Source organism: Pteronotus mesoamericanus, unplaced genomic scaffold, assembly GCF_021234165.1.
Source record: "Pteronotus mesoamericanus isolate MK-2021 breed Mesoamerican mustached bat unplaced genomic scaffold, CSHL_Meso_final contig_105, whole genome shotgun sequence".
Taxonomy (NCBI): Eukaryota; Metazoa; Chordata; class Mammalia; order Chiroptera; family Mormoopidae; genus Pteronotus; species Pteronotus mesoamericanus.
The window spans coordinates 962,010-971,330 of NW_026555006.1; positions in this window are offsets into that span (position 1 = coordinate 962,010).

The window sequence follows — 9,321 nt, forward strand, 5'->3', positions numbered from 1 at the left end:
TACTTAGGCTCTGCTTCCTGCCAGAGATGATAACAAAGGCACAAGTACATGAAGACATAGCATACCATCCAAACAATGAGCAATTTCCATTTAAGAGTTGCATGCCAATGGAAAAGAGCAAAATAACTGCATTAACATCCAGAGAAGGAGTGTACTCATTCCAATACAGGTTCATTCTATTAGACACGGATTTCCCTTCTGTCTGAAAAAGAATCAGATAAATTCCAAATTGGTAATAATTTGGTGGTGTCCAAATATCCACTAATGCCTTAAGCCGTTGAATCAGGAATTTTCTTTTTTGAGAGGGGCCAAAGTAAGTGTCTTGTCTGAGCTTGTTTCTAAGTCAAGCAATTGCACAGGCTTCCTTTTCTTGGACTGTGATTGCCCAAGAAATGAATCATACCTGCGATACGTGGTGAACATTCTACTTCCAAACCATATCATTTAACTTACTGAACAAATGTATTCTAACTATCCCAGTGCGGATTTGAACTATTTCTGTCTCGGGACAGACTCCAGTCCCTTTTCTACATGGCACACCCCAAGCTTATGGCAGGCAGTTCTGAAATGTTTTGTCTTGCCTGATATTTAAGCCATTATCTTTACTTCTCTACAGATATCTCTTCGTCCACCCAAAGCTCCTTAAATGACACATGTAATTTACACAAAAATGATTGCTGATGCTTGTTTCTGCTCTTGAACTCAAGTCTACAAAACATTAATATCAAAGGTATTTTTTTCTTTCCTCAATTTTGTTTTGTCTAGAAAATGTCAATTTTGAGCTTGGTCAGTGAGCACCATCATGCCTTCTGCTGTACAATCCCACCATGTCTCAGCTTTAATTAGACTTGAATCCTTATACCTCCAAAGAGAGCACTCCTTGCTTTCTTAACAGATTATCGCTAATTATGGATCTCTACTTACTCATCTGAAACACAGGACGCTTGAGGACAACAGAACCAATGATATAAAACCTTGAGGAAAAGGCGCTTTGGACCAAGAATCTGGATATGTGCAGAGCCAAATGATTACCAATATGTAAAAGCAAAATAAAAGTATTCATAGTTTCCAGCCTTTGAGTATATTTATTGCATATGCAACTTCCTTGAAAATTTACGTGAGAAATTACCTAGGCCGAATGTAATTTCACCATAATTAAGATCATAAGCAAGGGGAATATGTATATGTAGGAAAAGTGATAAGCTAAGAAATGGATAAATGTACCATAAGATCTAAATATTTTCCTGAAATAATCCCAATGTACCATAATCAGATTTATAAATGGACTACAATTGCTTATTTTCAAACTGAGACTCAAATTGGATGAAATTACAAAACAGAGGATGTTTGACTTTTCATGACATATGCTGTGATGGTTAGTTTTATGCATCAACTTGACTTGGCTGAAGGATGCTCAGATAACTAGTAAGCCATTATTTCTGGGTGTGTCTGAGTGTGTCCCTGGAAGAAATTAGCATTTGAATCAGTAGACTGAGTAAAGCAGAAGGTTCTCACAAATGTGGGCAGGCATTTCTAATCCACTGAGGGCCCAAATAAAAAAAGGTGGAGAAAGAGAAAATTCTTTTTTCTTTTTGGATTGGGATGTCCATTTTCTTCTGTCCTTGGACCTTAGAGCTCATGAGTCTCAGGCCATTATCCTTAAACTGGGAGTTACACCGTTGGCTCCCCTTGTCTTCAGGCCTTCTGACTTGCACTGAATTATACCACCTGCCTTCTTGGTTCTCTAGCTTGAAAATGGCAGATCGTGGGATTTCTTGTTTTCCAAAACCACCTGAGCCATTTTTTATAATAATTTTTTTCTTTCTATCTATCTATTATTTATCTATTCTATTCTATTGGAAAGCAGTTTCAGTGTAAAGGGATGGAAAAATAAATACCTGGAAAATAATAACTGTATAACTACATTAATACTAGTAATTTTACAGAAAACATAATTGTTTCTACATAATAATAATAGATGTCAGTGTTTTAAGTTTTAGCCATTCTGGTTGGTGTGCAGTGCTATCATACTAAGGACTTAATTTATATTTCTTTGATGACAACTATATATAAATTAGTATAAACTATAGGGGAAAGCAACACATTTAGACATCATGCACTTGTCTAACTCAGTACAAAATGATCCAAGGCAATGTGTAAGTGTCTACATGAGATTTTAAGGGAGTGAACTGATATACATTAATCCAAAATGTCAGAGGAAGAAAAGTTTGATATGGGCCTAATACAGCAAAGAAAAATTTTTGGAGAATGTGGAGTTTAAAATTAGACTTTTAAGACAGTCAACATTTTGGGCTTAGAAAATAAGAATAAATAAATCAGAGAGACACTAAATAAAGCTAAGAAATAGAATTTTTAGAAGAATGACTTGTTTTTAAGTGGTTTCTCTCATAAGTTCTTGTTAACTTGAAAAGGTCCTCTTTGAGATCTGTGTGGTTGGATCAGAACTAGGAACACCTGGTGTGCAGTACACTGAGTTACAGAGATAAATGAGTTGTGGGGTTTTAAGTGCTGTTCAGCATAATTTGATAGGATTAATCTTAGTATGAGAAGAGATAAGAGAACTTTCTCTCTTTCTCTCTCTTTGTGCACAAAGAAGAGATCATGAAAGCTCACAGTGAAATGGTTACCTACAAGCCAGGGAAAGAGGCCTCAACACAAATTGACCATGTGTCACCTTGATCTTGGACTTCTGGCTTCCAGACTATGAGAAAATAAATGTCTGTTGTTTAAGCTATACCTAGTCTATGGTACTTGGTTATGGTACTCCAAGCCAACTCTTACATTTCTTCTACAAAACAATAAATGAACTGGAAAAAAATGTCAGAAATCAACTTTTTCCAGAACTCTGGAAATTAACCAAAAGCTTTACAACAACCAGGAAAACAATGATTAGAAAAAAGAGCTGAATTTAGGTAAGAATAGTAAGCTTTTCAGCATTTTAACTTAACCTCTTATATTCTGTTTCTCAGCTCAGTGGTTACCTTGCAAATAACAGCCTGTAGTCCCTTGCGAATACTGGAAGAGGGAGTAAAACGGGCCTCATTAGCAGAGATACATATAGGTTAGAACCCTCCTGGATGATCTAGAACCTCACAAAGATGGAGTAAAATCCATATCTATTTTTATTGCTTCTGACTACTTCAGGGTTATTGCTTCTGACCTTGTTGAGGACACTATATTGGAGAATCCAGGGCCCTTCATCACAGAGTTAACACTCATTGGGCTTAGGAGTCAGAGAAGTTGAAGGAGAATTCATGGGGAAGTAAAGCAATTGTAGGCCTATCTGCACATATCCCTTGTGAGCCACTGAATCTGGAAACATAAAAGAAAGGGCATTCTGGAAAGTATAGTTCAGTCTAGACAAATGGAATCAATATAAACCTACCACAATGTTCTTAAATCAAAATTTTCATATCTGAGAAAGGACAAAATCATCTGAGTATAAACTAGGAGAAAAAATAGACAATAACAAGAGACCTAACAGTCCCACAGTTGACTGAGACAGTAAAATTAGCCGACAAGTTTAAAATAACTATAATTGATTGTCCATGTAGAGGAAGAGTTACATAGCATTACCATAGAAGTGGAATCTAAGAAAAATACTTGGGATTTCTGTTACCGAACATGGACCTGTTGTGGGGGGAGCCTCAGATACTATTACCAGAACAACACCTCCTTTTCCCCTGGGTCCCCCTGTTCTAGGTTCGTTGGCCCATCGCCCTTAAAAATTATGGCTTTTGATGGCAGAATTTGGTGAAAAGGAAAGGAACTATTTATTCAGAAGTTATACAGGGTTTGATTAAAGGCTAAATGTTACCCTTAAATCTCAAAATCTCTTTAAAACACTCATCACTTAAAACACCCACCAGTATACACAGTCCTGCCTTCCCCCCTTTGCCCGTCAGGGGTACCGTCCTTCAGAAGAAAAGAAGTCCAGAGCTCAGCTTGCTGTTCCCAGCACCATCCATTGTGATGCTGCGATCTCCAGTTCTTAATTCAGAACCACGTGGCACCTTCTCATGGCCCACTAGCAAGAGTCCTTTCTCCCCTTTCCCTCCCACATGGTCTCCGTATTGTTCCCTCACAGCATGGAGCAAACAATCTCTGAGCTTTCATGCTCACATGCTGTAACCAGCGGGGAGCCGTCTGCATGGCTGTTACATCTTGCTTTCCTGCTTCCTAAGCCACCTGGTCAAGGGAGTCCCCACTCTGCTTCCAAAACTGTGTGGTCAAAAGCCTCTAGTATGGCTTCTGTGCTTGGGTTTAATCCCTGGCGCGAATCCTCCCCCGCAACCGCATCTCCAACTTCTTCAGCAGCTGCTGCCTTTCCCAGCTACACCCTGAATTTAAGTTCTGCAAACCTTCCTAGTTAGCCTTGTTGATATGCAAAATAACCGCCTTTGGATGTGAAGTATGAAGCTTTCCCTTGTTATGGACATACAAAATCACTCTCAGTGGCCCTGCTCCATGTCTCCCGTCCCCCATGGCAGCCTGCCTTCGTGGTGGGGTGAGAATATCCTATATTTTTCTTGGACACCCCAATTTCTGGGCCCCATTACAAATCCCCTTTGAGGGCCCTTGGCTATACCCTGTTACATTTCTAGGAGAAAATAAAATTTCTTATATAAAAAACTCATTAAAAAAGTTTAGCAGCATATAAGGCAGGGAGAACACAGGATTTATGAACTGGGAGGCTCTATAATTATAAATATCCAAACTGAAGATCAGAAAGAAGAAAGAATAGATATAAAGAAAAAAGTATAGAGAGATAAGAGACACACTGAAAAGATCTAACATACATGTAACTAAACACCCAAAAGAAAAAGAGCATAATGAAGTAAAGTGAAGAAATAATATTTGAAGAAATAATGGTTGGAATTTAATTTTTAAATTCATGTATCCCAAAAGGAATGTGAAACTCAAATAGGATAAATGTAAATTAAACTGTATCAAACACTTCATAAACAGATTATGAGAACCAAATTGAAGCAAAAGTATTTAAAGCAATCTAATAAAGACACATCATTGTTTTCACAGATGCAATAATAAAACAGATCACTGACTTTTCAACATAAAATACAATACAAAAGGTACAAAACAAATAACCTATTTAACACTTTGAAGGAAATAAGTTCATATTAGGATTTTGTTTAGGTGACAATGTCCTTTAAAAATGTAGGTTTAATAAAAATGATTATATCACATTATGAGAAAAATGATTTTACTTGTTTAAGAAATTTACAAATACCAAGACCTGGTTATTGAATCAAATTAAAAACAAGAGTATACCTTTACCCTTGTGTGAAGAGCTCACTTAATGCTTGGATTTCTGTAAACTAGCATTTCTGCTTTAAGATTTCTAGTTTTTCAGAAAGCCTGTCTCCTTGATATCTACCATGCAGGAGCTGGGAGCATCCCTTGGCTAAAATGACCACAGATTCCCACTGTATTTAACCAGATGCAATGTTCAGATTGTTTTTGTAGGTATTGTGTGTGTGTGTGTATTTATAAGTATATATTTAATATCTCATTGTATTTCAAATTTATATCACTATTACTAAACCTAAGTTACTCAATTTCTAGGATGTACTTGTGTTTCAACATTCCCTGTTTTGATATAAATCTTTCTAATTTTTAACTGTGTACTCAACATTGTTGCCATGAACTGAATGTTTGTGTCCCTTTAACCCCCACCCCTCCCCCCCACCAAAATTCATCTGTTGAAACCTGGTTCCCACTGTAGCAGTATTTGGAGGTGGGGTTTTAAGATGTGAATAGGTCATGAGCGTGGAGCCTTCTTGAATGGGATCATTTGCTTAATAAAAGAGGCTCTGGAGAGCTCCCTCAGGGATTCTGTCAAGTGAAGACGCAGTGAAAAGACAACTGTCTATGAACTAGGAAGTAGGCCCTCAGCAAATACTTAAACTGTTGGAGGCTTGATCTTGAACTTCCCAGCCTCCAGAACTGGGGGGCAACAAACTTCTGTGGTTTATAAGCCACCCAGTCTATGGCATTTTGTTATAGCAGCCTGATTGGACTATGGCATCTGCTTCAGAGACATTCAAGTTATTGAAAGAAAATGCATTTATTTGCTGAATTTTATTTCCACCTTGAAAAATAAATGTTTTCTCTCTTGCTCTTTCTCTTTATAATTTCATTCAGGACCACAACAAATACCTAGTCTAAGTGGAAATGTAAAAATTTAATTCGTTTTTGTGCTATACTAATTTTTATTACTTATTGACAATTTTCTATACCAATTGTTTTTAATAATTTATTTTCAAGGCTGAAATATATGATTTCCCATTTCCACAAATAATCATCACAACTCGATGCTTTTAAATGTAGCTAGTCTGATTGAGATAAGATGAAGACTCATTGTATTGGATTTCATTACCCTGAATGGTGATTTTTACGAATCTTTTCACATATTATTTTATAAATAAAATTTCTTTACTGCCATATCCTGAGAAAAGTGCTACACAAATATTAAATCAGTTCATTATCATTAGGAACTTATGAAGCAGGTACTATTATTTAATCTGCTAATTTCTGAAGCCCAGAGGCACATTAAAATCTTAGTGTTTCTAGAATTGTATATTTTTACTTGCATTTCTTTAAGTATTTCCTTTATAGGTTTAATAGTGCATTGTTAGTGTATATATATTTTGCACTTAAATTTAGAAAGTTTTGGTATAAGTTTCTTTTTTAAAAAAATTTACTTATTTATTTTTTTAAATTTATAAATCATGTTTATTTTATTACAGTTGTCTCAATTTTTGCCCCTTTACCCCCCTCCACCAATCCCACCCTGCCCCCCAATCCCACAGTCAATTCCCACTCTGTTATTCATGTCCATGGGTCATTCACACATGTTCTTTGTCTAGTCCCTTCCCCTTTTTTCCACCATTGTCTTCTTTCCCCATCCCTTCTGGTCACTTTCATTCTGCTCCATGTTTCCATGCCTGTGGTTTAATTTCTTCGTTAGTTTATTTTGTTGGATAGAGTCCACTTATAGGTGCGATCACATGATATTTGTCTTTCATCAACTGGCTTATTTCACTTAGCTTAATATTCTCCAATTCCATCCATGTTGTCGCAAAAAGTAGGAGTTCCATCTCTCTCTCTCTTTTTTTCTTTCATTCTTAAATGCAGATTGATTTTATTTATTTTTTTAATGTCAAAGTTAATTATAAAATATTAAAAAATTTAAAACCATTATAAAGTCTCAGCAATTAAACCAACATGACACCAGCACAGAAATAATCAAGGAGATCAATGAAATATAATGAGCAATACAGAGACAAATGTATATATCTGTCTAACAATGTAATATATGATTAAGTTGATATTTCAAATCAATGGGTAAGATAAGGCTTATTCAACAAATAAGGCACATGGACCACTATAACTTGAAATAAAACAAATATAGAGCCCTATTTCACACATTGTACAAAAAATATTCAGGTGAGTTAAAAATCAGTATGTAAAATCTAAGGAGTTTTAGGAGAAAATACTAAATAATATTTTTCTTACCCTGAAGTAAATGATATTCAAACCCAGAAGCTATAAAATAAAGTATTGACAATATGACTATATTAAACCAAGACTATACAGTAATATACATATGAAAAAAGTTAAAAGACAAGTAATAGAATAGAAAAGTATTTGCAACATAACTGAAAAAAGGTTACTAGGTTTTTTTAGGGAAAATATTCTACAAACATTTAATCAAAAAATGGATAAAGAATACCAAAGTCATTTAAAACTTTTAAAAAATAATAGAAATAGACAAGAAATATACAAAAACATGTTTAGTTTCAACAAATAATAAAGGAATAATTAAAATAACACATCATTGTCACAATCAGATTAATGTGTATTAAAAAAATATTGGTAATATCAGGTATTGGCAACTTTGAAAGGAACTGGGTATTCATAGACTCTTTTTCTTCATTTTTTTAAAGCAGTCTCTTTAGCATATTTTGTAGTGCTGGTTTGGTGGAGGTATATTCTTTTAGCCGTCGTTTGTCTGGGAAACTCCTTATTTCGCCTTCCATTTTAATTGAGAGCCTTCCTGGGTAGAGCAGTCTTGGTTGCAGGCCTTTGCTTTTCATGACTTGGAATATTTCTTGTCATTCCCTTCTGGCTTGCAGTGTTTCTGTTGAGAAGTCAGCTTCTAGCTGTATTGGGGCTCCCTTATATGTTACTACCTCTTTCTCCCTTGCTGCCTTTAGGATTCTCTGTTTGTCTTTGATATTTGTCATTTTAATTAAGATGTGTCTTGGACTGGGCCTCATTGGGTTCCTCTTGAATGGGATCCTCTGTGCTTCCTGGACTTGTGTGACTTTTTCTCTCCTCCAATTAGGGAAGTTTTCCATCATCACTTTTTCAAACAGGTTCTTATCCCTTGCTCCTCCTCTTCTCCTTCTGATATCCCTATTATATGGATATTATTACATTTCAGGTTGTCCTGCATTTTCCTAAATGCCTCTTCATTCTTTTTGAGTCTTTTTTCATTTTCTTGCTCTTTCTGGGAGCTTTTTTCTGCCTTGTCCTCCAGCTCACTGATTCAGTCCTTAGCTTCATCTAGCCTGCTTTTGATTCCTTCTACTGTGTTATTCAATTCAAAAATTATATTCTTCATTTCCTCTTGTCTCTTATTGATAGTTTCTATGTCCTTTTTCATGCTGATATAGGTTGCTGTAAGTTCCTTGTAGCTTCCCTGTAGTTGTTTTTAATTCTCTCTGAGCTCACTGAGCTCATTGAGCTTCCTTAGAATTGTTGTTTGGAACTCAATATCTGAGTTTGCTTGTCTCTATTTCATTTAGTTCTTTTTCTGGAGATTCCTCCTTTCCCTTTGAGCGGGGGGTATTTCTTTGTCTTTCCATTATTTGTGAGACTCTTCTCTTTTGCTTCTGCTTCTTAAGTTGGTCTGTCTTGATTTCCTGACTTTGTGGTGTGAACTTCTATGGTAGGAGACCACTGTTCTTACTTTCTGGATCTGCCTCTGACAAAGTCAGATGTCATCCCTGTCTGACCTTAGGCAGTCTGTTCGAGACTTCCAGGAATCTACTGTCTGTGGCTGTCTCCTTCAGCTGTTAATCCAGTCATTCTGCACTCAGCAGGCCACCTTAGATAGCTCAGGGCAAGGCGGGTCCCTCCTGGGGGTGGGGTTATTGGGCCCTCTCTTGCTGCAGGCATATGGGGGAGGAGTCTGCACTGGGATCCCGCCAGCTACTCTCTCAGTTCTCTCCCCAAAGCCTCCATCCCCAGTCTCTCCTCAAGTGTCTCCAGATA